The 17,063-nt window shown below is 48.1% G+C and overlaps 1 long non-coding RNA gene across 1 annotated transcript in view; it reads right to left on the reverse strand.

Moving 5' to 3' along the window:
• Positions 1 to 17,063, reverse strand: part of LOC130361312 (uncharacterized) — a 117,744-nt gene that overhangs the window by 87,234 nt on the left and 13,447 nt on the right. The window contains exons 3-4 of the long non-coding RNA XR_008890959.1: positions 13,078 to 13,239; positions 12,901 to 12,943 (exon numbers count right to left, since the gene is read on the reverse strand). This is a non-coding gene — a long non-coding RNA (uncharacterized LOC130361312). The remainder of the gene's footprint in view (positions 1 to 12,900; positions 12,944 to 13,077; positions 13,240 to 17,063) is intronic.

The following is a 17,063-nucleotide window of genomic DNA, read 5'->3' on the forward strand; positions in this document are numbered from 1 at the left end:
CCCTTCCTATTGGAGGTTGATGCCTCCTCAGTGGGAGCTGGAGCTGTTCTTCTACAAAAAAATTCTTCCGGGCATGCTGTCACTTGTGGTTTTTTCTCTAGGACCTTCTCTCCAGCGGAGAGGAACTACTCCATCGGGGATCGAGAGCTTCTAGCCATTAAATTAGCACTTGAGGAATGGAGGCATCTGCTGGAGGGATCAAGATTTCCTGTTATTATCTACACCGACCACAAGAACCTCTCCTACCTCCAGTCTGCCCAACGGCTGAATCCTCGCCAGGCCCGGTGGTCTCTGTTCTTTGCCCGATTTAATTTTGAGATTCACTTTCGTCCTGCCGATAAGAACATTAGGGCCGATGCTCTCTCTCGTTCCTCGGATGCCTCAGAAGTTGATCTCCCTCCGCAACACATCATTCCACCTGACTGCCTGATCTCCACTTCTCCTGCCTCCATCAGGCAGACTCCTCCAGGAAAGACCTTTGTTTCTCCACGCCAACGCCTCGGAATCCTCAAATGGGGTCACTCCTCCCATCTCGCAGGTCATGCGGGCATCAAGAAATCTGTGCAACTCATCTCCCGCTTCTATTGGTGGCCGACTCTGGAGACGGATGTTGGGGACTTTGTGCGAGCCTGCACTATCTGTGCCCGGGATAAGACTCCTCGCCAGAAGCCCGCTGGTTTTCTTCATCCTCTGCCTGTCCCCGAACAGCCTTGGTCTCTGATTGGTATGGATTTTATTACTGATTTACCCCCTTCCCGTGGCAACACCGTTATTTGGGTGGTCGTTGATCGATTCTCCAAAATGGCACATTTCATCCCTCTTCCTGGTCTTCCTTCTGCGCCTCAGTTGGCTAAACAATTTTTTGTACACATTTTTCGTCTTCACGGGTTGCCTACGCAGATTGTCTCGGATAGAGGGGTCCAATTCGTGTCTAAATTCTGGAGGGCTCTCTGTAAACAACTCAAGATTAAATTAAATTTTTCCTCTGCATATCATCCCCAGTCCAATGGACAAGTAGAAAGAATTAACCAGATCCTGGGTGATTATTTGCGACATTTTGTTTCCTCCCGCCAGGATGACTGGGCAGATCTCCTTCCATGGGCCGAATTCTCGTATAACTTCAGGGTCTCTGAATCTTCCTCCAAATCCCCATTTTTCGTGGTGTACGGCCGTCACCCTCTTCCCCCCCTCCCTACCCCCTTGCCCTCTGGTCTGCCCGCTGTGGATGAAATTTCTCGTGACCTTTCCATTATATGGAGAGAGACCCAAAATTCTCTCTTACAGGCTTCTTCACGCATGAAGAGGTTCGCGGATAAGAAAAGAAGAGCTCCCCCCGTTTTTTCCCCTGGAGACAAGGTATGGCTCTCCGCTAAATATGTCCGCTTCCGTGTCCCTAGCTACAAGTTGGGACCACGCTATCTTGGTCCTTTCAAAATTTTGTGTCAAATTAATCCTGTCTCTTATAAACTTCTTCTTCCTCCTTCTCTTCGTATCCCTAATGCCTTTCACGTCTCTCTTCTCAAACCACTCATCCTCAACCGTTTTTCTCCCAAATCTGTTCCTCCCACTCCTGTTTCCGGCTCCTCGGACGTCTTCTCGGTCAAGGAAATTTTGGCTGCCAAAAAGGTCAGAGGGAAAAATTTTTTTTTAGTAGACTGGGAGGGTTGTGGTCCTGAAGAGAGATCCTGGGAACCTGAGGACAACATCCTTGACAAAAGTCTGCTCCTCAGGTTCTCAGGCTCCAAGAAGAGGGGGAGACCCAAGGGGGGGGGGTACTGTTACGCCGAGCGCTCCGGGTCCCCGCTCCTCCCCGGAGCGCTCGCTTCACTCCCTCCGCTGCAGCGCTCCGGTCACGTCCTCTGACCCGGGGCGCTGCGATCCCGCTGCCAGCCGGGATGCGATTCGCGATGCGGGTAGCGCCCGCTCGCGATGCGCACCCCGGCTCCCCTACCTGACTCGCTCCCCGTCTGTTCTGTCCCGGCGCGCGCGGCCCCGCTCCCTAGGGCGCGCGCGCGCCGGGTCTCTGCGATTTAAAGGGCCACTGCGCCGCTGATTGGCGCAGTGGTTCCAATTAGGGTTTTCACCTGTGCACTTCCCTATATTACCTCACTTCCCTTGCACTCCCTTGCCGGATCTTGTTGCCTTAGTGCCAGTGAAAGCGTTCCTTGTGTGTTCCTTGCCTGTGTTTCCAGACCTTCTGCCGTTGCCCCTGACTACGATCCTTGCTGCCTGCCCCGACCTTCTGCTACGTCCGACCTTGCTTCTGCCTACTCCCTTGTACCGCGCCTATCTTCAGCAGCCAGAGAGGTGAGCCGTTGCTAGTGGATACGACCTGGTCACTACCGCCGCAGCAAGACCATCCCGCTTTGCGGCGGGCTCTGGTGAAAACCAGTAGTGGCTTAGAACCGGTCCACTAGCACGGTCCACGCCAATCCCTCTCTGGCACAGAGGGTCCACTACCTGCCAGCCGGCATCGTGACAGTGCATAAAATGAGAGGGATTGGGCTGGGGGAGAATGTGTGTAAGTGGATAAGTAACTGACTCAGTGATAGGAAACAGAGGGTGGTTATTAATGGTACTTATTCTGATTGGGTGACTGTTACTAGTGGAGACCACAGGGGTCAGTCTTGGATCCTGTCCTATTTAATATATTTATTAATGACCTTGTAGAGGGGTTTAATAGTAAAGTAGCAATCTTTGCAGATGATACTAAACTCTGTAAAGCGGTAAACACAATAGAGGACAATGACCTGTTACAAATGGATCTGGATAGGTTGGAGATTTGGGCTGGGAAGTGGCAGATGAGGTTCAACACTGATAAATGTAAGGTAATGCACATGGGGAAGAAAAATCAGGGCTGGGATTATGTGTTAAATAGAAGAACACTTGGGACGACTGATGGGGGAAAGGACTTGGGAGTCTTAGTTAACAGTAAATTTAGCTGTAGTGACCAGTTTCGGGCAGCTGCTGCCAAGGCAAATAAAATCATGGGGTGCATCAATAGGGGCATAGATGCCAATGACAAGGAAATCATTTTACCGCTGAACAAATCACTAGTCAGACCACACATAGAATACTGTGTACAGTACTGGGCACTAGAGATGAGCAACAAATGTGAATATCACCGCGATTCTATCGCTCAAATCGCTTCATTAAATTCCATTTTACAGCGTTCCCGGCTAAAGGAGACCTAAAATGGTGGATCCACATGTGAGTACATGGGGCAGGGGAAAGTACGGCGGGAAGGGAGGTAGACGGGATGACCCTGAATCACATGTGAGATGCAGCCTATCAGCATTCATTGACCCCTGTGATGTCACAGCCCTATATAATCGGCAGCCATCTTGCCTCTCTTCATTTCATCCATGCACTCAGAGAGAGAAGAAGGGCTGCGCTCCTGTGTGTGAATTGCTTAAACCACAGCGTACCACTGGCAACTGCTAGTCACATCAGCATTGTGAAGAGACAGGAGTGCAGTGCTTTGGTGTCCTCACTGAGAAGGATCTTACGATATATAAACTTCCTATTCACGTTATTAAGCATTTCATCAGAGAGGGGAAGATAGCTTTTCGTTGCCTCATACATATCAACAAGCTGCCTGAACTTTATAAACCATCTTATCACCTTCTTTTTCAGCGCTGTTCTGTGCTTTTTTTCCTCCAGAAATCATCTGCTGCTTAGAATTGTGTGTAGACGGTATAAAAACCAGTGCACACCATTCTTAACACTCTGTGACAGAGTGCAATTTAGGGTTTAATCCCAGTTTTTTTTTTTTTTTTGGTGGTGCTGCACTGTTGAGTCCTGCTTCACAAATGCGTTTTTTCAGCAGACTGTAGTGCATTTGTCTGCCCTCATATATGCATATCACATACCTACTTTAATGCAGTTGTAAGACTCACCGCAGAAGGCAGGTACTCAGGGAGTAGATGACCCGTAATCCCACAGTAGTCTGGAGCAGGTAAAGTAGTAGATCCGCTGGACCTGTGTGGCAGATGACACAGGCCGTGCCAGGGAGCGGAGTCTAAGGTGCCGCTGGTTTTCACCAGAGCCCGCCGCAAGGCGGGTTGGACTTGCTGCGGCAGGTGACACCCAGGTAGCTTCCCCTGGCACGACTCGACCACACAGGCGGCTGAGGTGAAGCGTGGTACCAAATGAATAGGCAAGACATAGTCGGGCAGGCTAGAGGATAGGGCAGGCAGCACAGGAGCATAGTCAGTAGGGTAGCGCAAGGTCAACAGGCTGGCAGCTAGAAACACGATCGGGTCACGGAATACAGAGGTCTGGTACACGGCAAGGAAATAACTAGAAGTGCTTTCTGTAAGGCGCAGGGCAAACAAAGATCCGGCAGAGGGGCTAAGGAGGAGCTAGAACTTATTAAAAAAAAGGTGCAGGTGCAATTACTAATTACGGGCACACTGGCCCTTTACATTTCACAGCTCCGGCGCACGTGTACAAAATGTACAAAAAGGAAAGTTGCAACAGCACTCTATGTCAAAAAATGGAGGCTCTGAGCGCACTTTTTGATCAAAATGTGTCCCCCCATCCACCACGTGGAGGTGGCCTCATATCGGATGGGACCCTAACATGATAAACCACAAGAAGAACCCCTGGGTGGGTTAGGAATCCCACTAATATATATCACACAAACCCGGGGCCTAAGCCCAGAGCACAAATCCCTATAGGGTGAACCCCCCAAAATAAAATAAAACTTTTATTGTGTTATCATATAAAATGATGACAAGTGATTAAAACCCCAAATTTCACAGTTCCAGATAAGTAATGAATTCTGGGATTAACCCAGTAGTTTCCTGTCTTATGGGTCTGCAGTACCCAAACAAATGGAATCTGTGAAATAGATTAAAATCTGAAATTTGCCTCCTCTACTAGTTTCGGCGCACCTGCGCCGTCCTCAGGAGGAATATGCGGCAAACCGGGTTCACCCTATAGGGATTTGTGCCCTAACATGATAACTCACCTCTGCTGTGCATATAGCCTCTGACTGTGTGACATGTTGGATCAGCCATTGACTAAACCATCTCCAGTCTGAGAGGGGTGGGGTGCACGGCTAAAGAGGGTGCCACACCCTCCAACTTACAAAGTAAAAACAAAAGGAAAATTAGCCATCACAACAACCTAATACACAGGTGCCCACTGCTGTGGCAAATACAAAATGTACAAAAAAGGAAAGTTGCAACAGCACTCTATGTCAAAACATGGAGGCTCTTAGCGCACTTTTTGATCAAAATGTGTCCCCCCCCCATCCACCACGCGGAGGTGGCCTCATATCGGATGGGACCCTAACATGATAACTCACCTCTGCTGTGCATATAGCCTCTGACTGTGTGAAATGTTGGATTATTAGGTTGTTGTTCTGGCTATTCATCACACACGCGCTTGTCCCGGACACTGCTCCGGTATCCGCTGCCAAAGCAGCGCTTTGTGCACGTCTAACAGCCAACTCACCCGGTGGTCTCCTACACTAGTTTAGAATCCAGCAGACCATTGTGCCCAGGATTTATGGGGGATATACGGAGGATTTGTGGATACATTAACAATTCTTGAGGCCCTGGTATCACCACGGTGGTTACAAGTTGGAACATTATTGAGCTTATTATATCTGTGTCTCCATACAGAGATAGCTCATTTATCATTCTAATATTTGCTTGCTACTAATAGTGAATACGGATTTAAGTCCCCTGATGAGGTGTGGGGAATTGTTACGCCGAGCGCTCCGGGTCCCCGCTCCTCCCCGGAGCGCTCGCTACACTCCTCTCACTGCAGCGCTCCGGTCGGTTCCACGGACCCGGGGCGCTGCAATACCGCCTCTGGCCGGGATGCGATTCGCGATGCGGGTAGCGCCCGCTCGCGATGCGCACCCCGGCTCCCGTACCTGACTCGCTCTCCGTCAGTTCTGTCCCGGCGCGCGCGGCCCCGCTCCCTAGGGCGCGCGCGCGCCGGGTCTTTGCGATTTAAAGGGCCACTGCGCCGCTGATTGGCGCAGTGGTTCCAATTAGTGTTTACACCTGTGCACTTCCCTATATCACCTCACTTCCCCTTCACTCCCTCGCCGGATCTTGTTGCCTTAGTGCCAGTGAAAGCGTTTCCTTGTGTGTTCCTAGCCTGTGTTCCAGACCTCCTGCCGTTGCCCCTGACTACGATCCTTGCTGCCTGCCCCGACCTTCTGCTACGTCCGACCTTGCTTCTGTCTACTCCCTTGTACCGCGCCTATCTTCAGCAGCCAGAGAGGTTGAGCCGTTGCTAGGGGATACGACCTGGTCACTACCGCCGCAGCAAGACCATCCCGCTTTGCGGCGGGCTCTGGTGAAAACCAGTAGTGACTTAGAACCGATCCTCTAGCACGGTCCACGCCAATCCCTCTCTGGCACAGAGGATCCACTACCTGCCAGCCGGCATCGTGACAGTAGATCCGGCCATGGATCCCGCTGAAGTTCCTCTGCCAGTTGTCGCTGACCTCACCACGGTGGTCGCCCAGCAGTCACAACAGATTGCGCAACAAGGCCAACAGCTGTCTCAACTGACTGTTATGCTACAACAGTTACTACCACAGCTCCAGCAACCATCTCCTCCGCCAGCTCCTGTACCTCCTCCGCAGCGAGTGGCCGCTTCTGGACTACGACTATCCTTGCCGGATAAATTTGATGGGGACTCTAAGCTTTGCCGTGGCTTCCTTTCCCAATGTTCATTACACTTGGAGATGATGTCGGACCAGTTCCCCACTGAAAGGTCTAAGGTGGCTTTCGTAGTCAGCCTGCTGTCTGGAAAAGCCCTGGCTTGGGCCACACCGCTCTGGGACCGCAATGACCCCGTCACTGCCTCTGTACACTCCTTCTTCTCGGAAATTCGAAGTGTCTTTGAGGAACCTGCCCGAGCCTCTTCTGCTGAGACTGCCCTGTTGAACCTGGTCCAGGGTAATTCTTCCGTTGGCGAGTATGCCGTACAATTCCGTACTCTTGCTTCTGAATTATCCTGGAACAATGAGGCCCTCTGCGCGACCTTTAAAAAAGGCCTATCCAGCAACATTAAAGATGTTCTGGCCGCACGAGAAATGCCTGCTAATCTTCATGAACTTATTCACCTAGCCACTCGCATTGACATGCGTTTTTCCGAAAGGCGTCAGGAGCTCCGCCAAGATATGGACTCTGTTCGCACGAGGCGTTTCTTCTCCTCGGCTCCTCTCTCCTCTGGTTCCCTGCAATCTGTTCCTGTGCCTCCCGCCGTGGAGGCTATGCAGGTCGACCGGTCTCGCCTGACTTCTCAAGAGAGGACACGACGCCGCATGGAGAACCTCTGCCTTTACTGTGCTAGTACCGAACACTTCCTGAGGGATTGTCCTATCCGCCCTCCCCGCCTGGAAAGACGTACCCTGACTCCGCACAAAGGTGAGACAATCCTTGATGTCCACTCTGCTTCTCCACGTCTTACTGTGCCTGTGCGGATGTCTGCCTCTGCCTTCTCCTTCTCTTCTGTGGCCTTCTTGGACTCTGGATCTGCAGGAAATTTTATTTTGGCCTCTCTCGTCAACAGGTTCAACATCCCAGTGACCAGTCTCACCAGACCCCTTTACATCAATTGTATAAACAATGAAAGATTGGACTGTTCCATACGTTTCCGCACGGAGCCCCTTCTAATGAGCATCGGATCTCATCACGAGAGGATTGAACTTTTGGTCCTCCCCAATTGCACCTCGGAAATTCTCCTTGGACTTCCCTGGCTTCAACTTCATTCCCCAACCCTGGATTGGTCCACTGGGGAGATCAAGAGTTGGGGGCCCTCTTGTTCCAAGGACTGTCTAAAACCGGTTCCCAGTAACCCTTGCCGTAACTCTGTGCTTCCTCCAGTAACCGGTCTCCCTAAGGCCTATATGGACTTCGCGGATGTTTTCTGCAAAAAACAAGCGGAGACTCTACCTCCTCACAGGCCTTATGATTGTCCTATCGACCTCCTCCCGGGCACTACTCCACCCCGGGGCAGAATTTATCCTCTCTCTGCCCCAGAGACTCTTGCCATGTCTGAATACGTCCAGGAGAATCTAAAAAAGGGCTTTATCCGTAAATCCTCCTCTCCTGCCGGAGCCGGATTTTTCTTTGTGTCCAAAAAAGATGGCTCTCTACGTCCTTGCATTGACTACCGCGGACTTAATAAAATCACGGTTAAGAACCGCTACCCCTTACCCCTCATCTCTGAACTCTTTGATCGCCTCCAAGGTGCCCACATCTTTACTAAATTGGACTTAAGAGGCGCCTATAACCTCATCCGCATCAGAGAGGGGGATGAGTGGAAAACAGCATTTAACACCAGAGATGGACACTTTGAGTATCTGGTCATGCCCTTTGGCCTGTGCAACGCCCCTGCTGTCTTCCAAGACTTTGTTAATGAAATTTTTCGTGATCTGTTATACTCCTGTGTTGTGGTATATCTTGATGATATCCTAATTTTTTCGGCCAATCTAGAAGAACACCGCCAGCATGTCCGTATGGTTCTTCAGAGACTTCGTGACAATCAACTCTATGCTAAAATTGAGAAATGTCTGTTTGAATGCCAATCTCTTCCTTTTCTAGGATACTTGGTCTCTGGCCAGGGACTACAAATGGATCCAGATAAACTCTCTGCCGTCTTAGATTGGCCACGCCCCTCCGGACTCCGTGCCATCCAACGTTTTTTGGGGTTCGCCAATTATTACAGGCAATTTATTCCACATTTTTCTACCATTGTGGCTCCTATTGTGGCTTTAACCAAAAAAAATGCCGATCCCAAGTCTTGGCCTCCTCAAGCGGAAGACGCCTTTAAACGACTCAAGTCTGCCTTCTCTTCGGCTCCCGTGCTCTCCAGACCTGACCCATCTAAACCCTTCCTATTGGAGGTTGATGCCTCCTCAGTGGGAGCTGGAGCTGTCCTTCTACAAAAAAACTCTTCCGGGCATGCTGTTACTTGTGGGTTTTTTTCTAGGACCTTCTCTCCGGCGGAGAGGAACTACTCCATCGGGGATCGAGAGCTTCTAGCCATTAAATTAGCACTTGAGGAATGGAGGCATCTGCTGGAGGGATCAAGATTTCCAGTTATTATTTACACCGATCACAAGAACCTCTCATACCTCGAGTCTGCCCAACGGCTGAATCCTCGTCAGGCCAGGTGGTCTCTGTTCTTTGCCCGATTTAATTTTGAAATTCACTTTCGGCCTGCTGATAAGAACATTAGGGCCGATGCTCTCTCTCGTTCCTCAGATGCTTCTGAAATTGAACTTTCTCCTCAACACATCATTCCTCCTGACTGCCTGATTTCCACTTCTCCAGCCTCCATCAGGCAAACTCCTCCAGGAAAGACCTTTGTTTCTCCACGCCAACGCCTCGGAATCCTCAAATGGGGTCACTCCTCCCATCTCGCAGGTCATGCGGGCATCAAGAAATCTGTGCAACTCATCTCTCGCTTCTATTGGTGGCCGACTCTAGAGACTGATGTGGTGGACTTTGTGCGAGCCTGCACTATCTGTGCCCGGGATAAGACTCCTCGCCAGAAGCCCGCTGGTTTTCTTCATCCTCTGCCTGTCCCCGAACAGCCTTGGTCTCTGATTGGTATGGATTTTATTACAGACCTACCCCCATCCCGTGGCAACACTGTTATTTGGGTGGTCGTTGATCGATTCTCCAAAATGGCACATTTCATCCCTCTTCCTGGTCTTCCTTCAGCGCCTCAGTTGGCTAAACAATTTTTTGTACACATTTTTCGTCTTCACGGGTTGCCTACGCAGATCGTCTCGGATAGAGGCGTCCAATTTGTGTCTAAATTCTGGAGGGCTCTCTGTAAACAACTCAAGATTAAATTAAATTTTTCTTCTGCATACCATCCTCAATCCAATGGACAAGTAGAAAGAATTAACCAGATCTTGGGTGACTATTTACGACATTTTGTTTCCTCCCGCCAGGATGACTGGGCAGATCTTCTACCTTGGGCCGAATTCTCGTATAATTTCAGAATCTCCGAATCTTCCTCCAAATCCCCGTTTTTCGTGGTGTACGGCCGTCACCCTCTTCCCCCCCTCCCTACCCCCTTGCCCTCTGGTCTGCCCGCTGTGGATGAAATTTCTCGTGATCTTTCCATCATATGGAGAGAGACCCAAAATTCTCTCTTACAGGCTTCTTCACGCATGAAGAGATTCGCGGATAAGAAAAGAAGAGTTCCTCCCATTTTTTCCCCTGGAGACAAGGTATGGCTCTCCGCCAAATATGTCCGCTTCCGTGTCCCTAGCTATAAGTTGGGACCACGCTATCTTGGTCCTTTCAAGATTTTGCGCCAGATTAACCCTGTCTCTTACAAACTTCTTCTTCCTCCTTCTCTTCGTATTCCTAATGCCTTTCATGTTTCTCTTCTTAAACCACTTATCATTAACCGTTTCTCTCCCAAATCTGTTCCCCCCACTCCTGTCTCCGGCTCCTCGGACATCTTCTCCGTCAAAGAAATTTTAGCATCTAAAAAGGTCAGAGGGAAAACCTTCTTTTTAGTGGATTGGGAGGGTTGTGGTCCAGAAGAGAGGTCCTGGGAACCTGAGGACAATATCCTGGACAAAAGTCTGGTCCTCAGGTTCTCAGGCTCCAAGAAGAGGGGGAGACCCAAGGGGGGGGGTACTGTTACGCCGAGCGCTCCGGGTCCCCGCTCCTCCCCGGAGCGCTCGCTACACTCCTCTCACTGCAGCGCTCCGGTCGGTTCCACGGACCCGGGGCGCTGCAATACCGCCTCTGGCCGGGATGCGATTCGCGATGCGGGTAGCGCCCGCTCGCGATGCGCACCCCGGCTCCCGTACCTGACTCGCTCTCCGTCAGTTCTGTCCCGGCGCGCGCGGCCCCGCTCCCTAGGGCGCGCGCGCGCCGGGTCTTTGCGATTTAAAGGGCCACTGCGCCGCTGATTGGCGCAGTGGTTCCAATTAGTGTTTACACCTGTGCACTTCCCTATATCACCTCACTTCCCCTTCACTCCCTCGCCGGATCTTGTTGCCTTAGTGCCAGTGAAAGCGTTTCCTTGTGTGTTCCTAGCCTGTGTTCCAGACCTCCTGCCGTTGCCCCTGACTACGATCCTTGCTGCCTGCCCCGACCTTCTGCTACGTCCGACCTTGCTTCTGTCTACTCCCTTGTACCGCGCCTATCTTCAGCAGCCAGAGAGGTTGAGCCGTTGCTAGGGGATACGACCTGGTCACTACCGCCGCAGCAAGACCATCCCGCTTTGCGGCGGGCTCTGGTGAAAACCAGTAGTGACTTAGAACCGATCCTCTAGCACGGTCCACGCCAATCCCTCTCTGGCACAGAGGATCCACTACCTGCCAGCCGGCATCGTGACAGGAATAGGACTATTTATCAAATTCCCCCATGGAAACTCATTGGGACAAGGGACTCTAGCCTCTATATAATTGGGGGGCCACAACAACAAAAATATCAGACTCACCATCAAGGGAAATATGGCACCAGACAGGTCTGGCATAATTCCATACCACTACACAAGAAAACCCCTGCACAATCTCAGAAGCATTACAACTCCAATGCCACTCCCAAACAGAGGAAATCCCCCAAACCTCTGGTTTCTCCTCTGGTGTTGGAGGACCCCCTTAAGGACCTGAGAAGCACTGTGGAACAAATAAAGAAAAAACTGAAAGAAAATATAAATTTTGGAACTGAAAACATCACCCCCACAGCCCTTTTTCTATCTCCATCTAGTCCTATAATATCCCTAGATCTCCATATGTCTCACTCCTACAGCACGTGAAAACTAAAATTTTAACAAATACAGACATCACGGTGGTAGACAACACCGCAGCAGGAGAGGGAGCATTAGTTCCTTTTTTGAAGCCTCTAAACAAAAACAAAAAAAGAACAAAAAAAGAACAAAAAAGTATTGTTCCAGTGGAGGTTCTCCACAGATCCCCTTTGGAAAGAAAAACAATTTTACAACTACTAAATGGAGCAGTTCAAGATAACATCATATCAAAAGAAGAGAAGAATTTCCTTTTTGTTCGGAACCCAAAGACACCGCACTACTACCACCTGCCGAAGGTGCATAAAGATTCTACTCATTCACCTGGGAGGCCGATAATTTCAGGCATCAACAGTCCAGCATGCAATATATCCCAATACCTAGACTTAATGTTACAGGATTATGTAATCCAACTACCAAGCTACCTGAAAAATTCTGATCAGTTAATTTCAATACTAACAGATATTTCTTGGGAAGAAAACATGGTTCTCCTTACAATGGACGTAACATCCCTATACTCCAACATCCAGCACCATTTGGGTATTCAATCTACAGCCTCTTTCCTTGAAAAAGACCCTGCTATTCCACAAAAACAATAAACATTTCTTACAGAATGCCTCAGATTAGTCTTACACAATAACTTTTTTCTTACAATGGAACCTTATATCATCAGACAAGAGGAATGGCCATGGGGACCAGAGTGGCAGCCGGGTCACTTTCACTTTAGAAGCGGCGGTCTGCTTTGACCGCCGCTTCTAAAGGGTTAATACCGCACATCGCCGTGATTGGCGATGTGTGGTATTAGCCGCGGGTCCCGGCCGTTGATGAGCGCCGGGACTGACGCGATATGATGCGGGATCGCGGCGCGATCCCGCTTCATATCGCGGGAGCCGGCGCAGGACGTAAATATACGTCCTGCGTCGTTAAGAAGGTTGACTCCAACAGTTATATTTCTTTTTCAAGTGGGCACTACAAAAAGTGCAAACAAAACATTCCATATGGACAGTTCAAAAGAGTTGGTAAAAACTGTACCACTGTTTCCACTATTGACAAACAAGCTGAGATTTTGAAAACACGTTTTTCAGCAAAAGGATATCCCAAAGACCTTATTAATAATGCATACGATAGGACCTGCCGACTTACCCAGGACAAATGTCTTGATAAGCCACAAGTGGGGATCTCTCTCCTGGAAAAAGAAATATAAGAAATATGGTTGTAACTTTATTACCCTATATTCCGCCGGACAGAAAAAAATCAGGAACATTTTATTAGAACATTGGCAGATATTACTAACAGATCCTTATCTAAAACAGCACCTACCAGATAAACCAGGACTAACGTTCAGATGTGCTCCCACATTAAAAGTCCATCCTGCTTTGTGGCGGGCTCTGGTGAAAACCAGCGGTACCTTAGACTCCACTCCCTGGTACAGTCCGAGTCATCTGCCACACATTTCCAGTGGATCCACATCCACCGGGGTTCCTGTCTTCAGAAACGTGAGTGTTACAAACTGTCATATTTGGAGTCGAGAAGGATTTTTTACCTCTAGTATGAGTTTTTTTTTGCCTTCCTCTGGATCAACTCAACTTAGTAGGGACTCATGGGGTTATAAGTTGAACTTGATGGACTCTGGTCTTTTTTCAACCTTATGAACTATGTTACTATGTTGTTACTATGTTATAGTAGTATGTAGCATGTTCCACTCTCAGTAAGAGTAGTTGGCAAGTGGCATTGATGGAACCTGCCCTGAAAATCCTACATAGACTGCATCCATCTCCCCTATGGTTTCCCCATTGTGCTTTTGAGGATGTACAGATCCTCGTTCTGTGCACCAGGTTCTATGGTGGTCTTGTCCTGTAGCTGTTTGATTCTGGGGTGATATAGTATTCCGGATTCAGTCAATACTTGGTTGCACTTTTCCACTGAAACCAGCTGTTTGCCTCCTGGGTGCACACCCATGCAGGATTTCCTATGCCCTTTGGATAGGGGATAAGCTTAAAAGTGTATAACTTCTTTAAGAAACTTAGTTTTATGTTTAGAGTAATATTGCTATGGAGTACATAGGAGCAAGTATTGTGGTTGTTACGAAGAACAACTCTATAAGTTAATACAAATTGGTTCAATAAAAAAATAAAAAATAAACAGTCGTACGCTTGCTCTCTGCAGGCTACATTAGTGATTACACTGTACCTACAATCAGTGACTTGCAGGTGATGTCTTCTTTGATCAGAGCCATTATTTCTTCTCTATTTGGCCTGACCATCATGAAGACTCGTCTCTACAAAATCTGCTAGACAAACATTTTTGACTCCTATCTCCAGTACAATCCTTACCTCTTTGCAAACTCCCTATATTTATTGTCCCACACAGTAATATTGCCCACTTTGTGTCCCTATATAGTAGTTAGGCCCCTCTATGCCTCCATACAGTTGTTAGGCTCCCACACTGTCTCTATGTAGTAGTTAGGCCCTCTTTGTGTGTCTATATAGTAGTTAGGTCTTCACATTTCCAACATAACCTGTTACTCTCCATACTGCCTCTTTATAGTATTAGGCCCCCATACTGCCCACATTTAGTAGTAAGGCACCATACTGACCCCATACTTTCTACATATCGTGGTTGGCCCCCACACTACACCCATATAGTATTAGGCCCCCATAATTCCCACTTATAGTAGTAGGCCCTCATACTTCCCCCTTATAGTATTAGACTCCCATACTGACCCAAATATAGTAGTAGGGCCTAAACTACCCCCATATAGTATTGGGCATCTATACTGCCCCAAATAGTAGTAGGTCACCATACTGCCCTTATATATTATTTTCCCTAGCCCCATGCTCATTGTGGCCCCTCCTTTTTGTGCTTCCGATGCAGATTGCATCATACAGAGACACATCCAATCCAGAAATCCCAGCTGGAGTGACAAGAGCAAGAGTGGTATATTTTCAACTATGTGTGTCTTAAAGATGTATACAATGTTAAAAGCCCCCTTAAAGGGGTATTCCAGTTTTTTTTTATTTGACTATGCTACAGGGGTTGTAAAGTTAATGTAGTTCATTATATAGTGTCTGTACCAGTGTGTGACGACTTTCTCACAATTCTTATGTGATTTTCATCCCACTATTTATTTTTAACAGCATACAAAATGACTGTTGTCTCAGATTTTTCCCAGCTTGCAATGCGGCCGAGACCTGACTCACTAGTCAGCTGATGACAGGGAGCCTGTCTGCTTCAATGGATGGAGAGATCAATCTGCAACTAATGCAACAGCTGTAGGCACACTGATTGAAAACCACATGTCTTTTGAATGGATGCAGCTCATCTATGTTTCAGTGGGTGGGGTGGCTGATGTGTGGGAGAGAGGAAAATGAAATTGTGGGATTTGTAGTAAAAAAAGAAAGACAAAAAGCTAGCCACAGTTTTATGGTAAACTCACAGCAAAGCCATTTATCCCCCCAAAAAAGTGCAGAGCCTTCCTAAGCATGTCCATTACTGTCTGCCAGGTATGTACAAAAATCACCAGCTGGGCCCCTTTCCTTAAAAAAAAGAGTTGATCATGGATAGTAGGGCCTGATAGTAGGGCCATGGATAGTAGGGCCTGTGCAACACAAAAAGAGAGAAACACAGCCGCACATGCACCATATGTAATTTGATCGACTTGCTTCTCAGCATAATTTCAAAAACTAACAGGTTGTTAGTATACATTTTGATCAAACAGTACAAGCCCACTCGCCACGTCAAGGCCACCTCGTTAGAGTGGGTCCTTAACCCACGTTTTTAATTAGCAGGAAACTGCACAAGGGTTTGCTCTTACCATTCTCCCAGCCCTCTGGCAGTGAGCACATGGTAGGTTTCATACTGGTGTGGTTCTCTGTTGTAGCCATTGCTTCTGTGATGCTTTGTCTGTGGGGTGGAGTGGCCCAGAGCCAGGGGCTTGGTTGGGCAGTAGTGGGGCTGCCTGGCCACTGGGTCATTCCCCCTGTTGGGCATGGGGTCTCGGAGGCAGTGGTTGCTGTTGGGCGCTACGCCAATGTCAGGTTAGGGACCAACTCTAACCAGGTGGCCTTGACGTGGCGAGTGGGCTTGTACTTTTTGATCAAAATGTATACTAACAACCTGTTAGTTTTTCAAATTATGCTGAGAACCAAGTAGATCAAATTATAAATGGTGGATGTGCGTCTTTGTTTCTCTTTTTGTGTTACACATTTGTAGTCTCTCCCTTCTTCCATGGCCAGCACTCCACCCATTTGGCCCAGGCGTTTTTAATTAGCAGGAAACTGCATAAGGGTTTCCTCCTACCATTCTCCCAGCCCTCTGGCAGCGAGCACATGGTAGGTTTCATACTGGTGTGGTTCTCTGTGGCGGCCATTTTTTCTGTGATGCTTTGTCTGTGGGGTGGAGTGGCCCAGAGCCAGGGGCTTGGTCGGGCAGTAGTGGGGCTGCCTGGCCACTGGGTCGCTCCCCCCCCCCCCCCCCCCGTTGGGCATGGGGTCTATATATATATATATATATATATATATATATATATATATATATACACACCAGAAGTGGTGTCCTCTCTCTGAGGAAAATACTGACCCCGTATATATATATATATATATATATATGGAGATTTATCATTAGTTGTCTATTGTGGACACAGGTCTACCCCTTTACACTGCTTGTCTAATTTACTCTTGCTCAAGATTTACTAAAGGTGTGCACTCCTTTGACAAATGTTGTGTAAATATAGAAAGGCCCCCTATGCACTCTTTTCTACCTTACACTTCACAGAGCTGTGGCATTTTCCCACGGTACACTGCTCATGTAGCTAGAAGTGCCAGAGCAGCAGTGTGTGCTGAACAAAACTCTGCACAATAGTAAAATCATAAATCTTTATAAAGTACACAGAGGGGGAGATTCTCAAAGTATTTAGCGCCAAAAAAAAAAAAACTATTTTGGCACGAAAAGTAACAACCACATTTTCAAAGAGCTTTGTTCTGCGGATTACACTGTTCACATCAGTTTTGTGAAAGTGGGTGTGTCCACGTATATTGTCTGCTTTGCATGATATTTTCAAATGGGTGAGTTTACATCAAAAATTTCACACCAGCTTTTTGATAGTGTAGAAATCACAGAAATGGTTGTAGTTTTATTGTTTTTGTTTTCTTCTCATTTTAGATATGTGAATGTGGAGGACTAGGTCAGATTTGGCGGATTGCAATGATGAACAGCATTTTTTTTATGTCAATAAAAGGGTTAATGAGGGCTGTGGGGGAGTGTTTTTCTTTTTTATAAAAAAGTTTTTCAATGTGCTTGTTTTTTTA

Source organism: Hyla sarda, chromosome 3, assembly GCF_029499605.1.
Source record: "Hyla sarda isolate aHylSar1 chromosome 3, aHylSar1.hap1, whole genome shotgun sequence".
NCBI lineage: Eukaryota > Metazoa > Chordata > Amphibia > Anura > Hylidae > Hyla > Hyla sarda.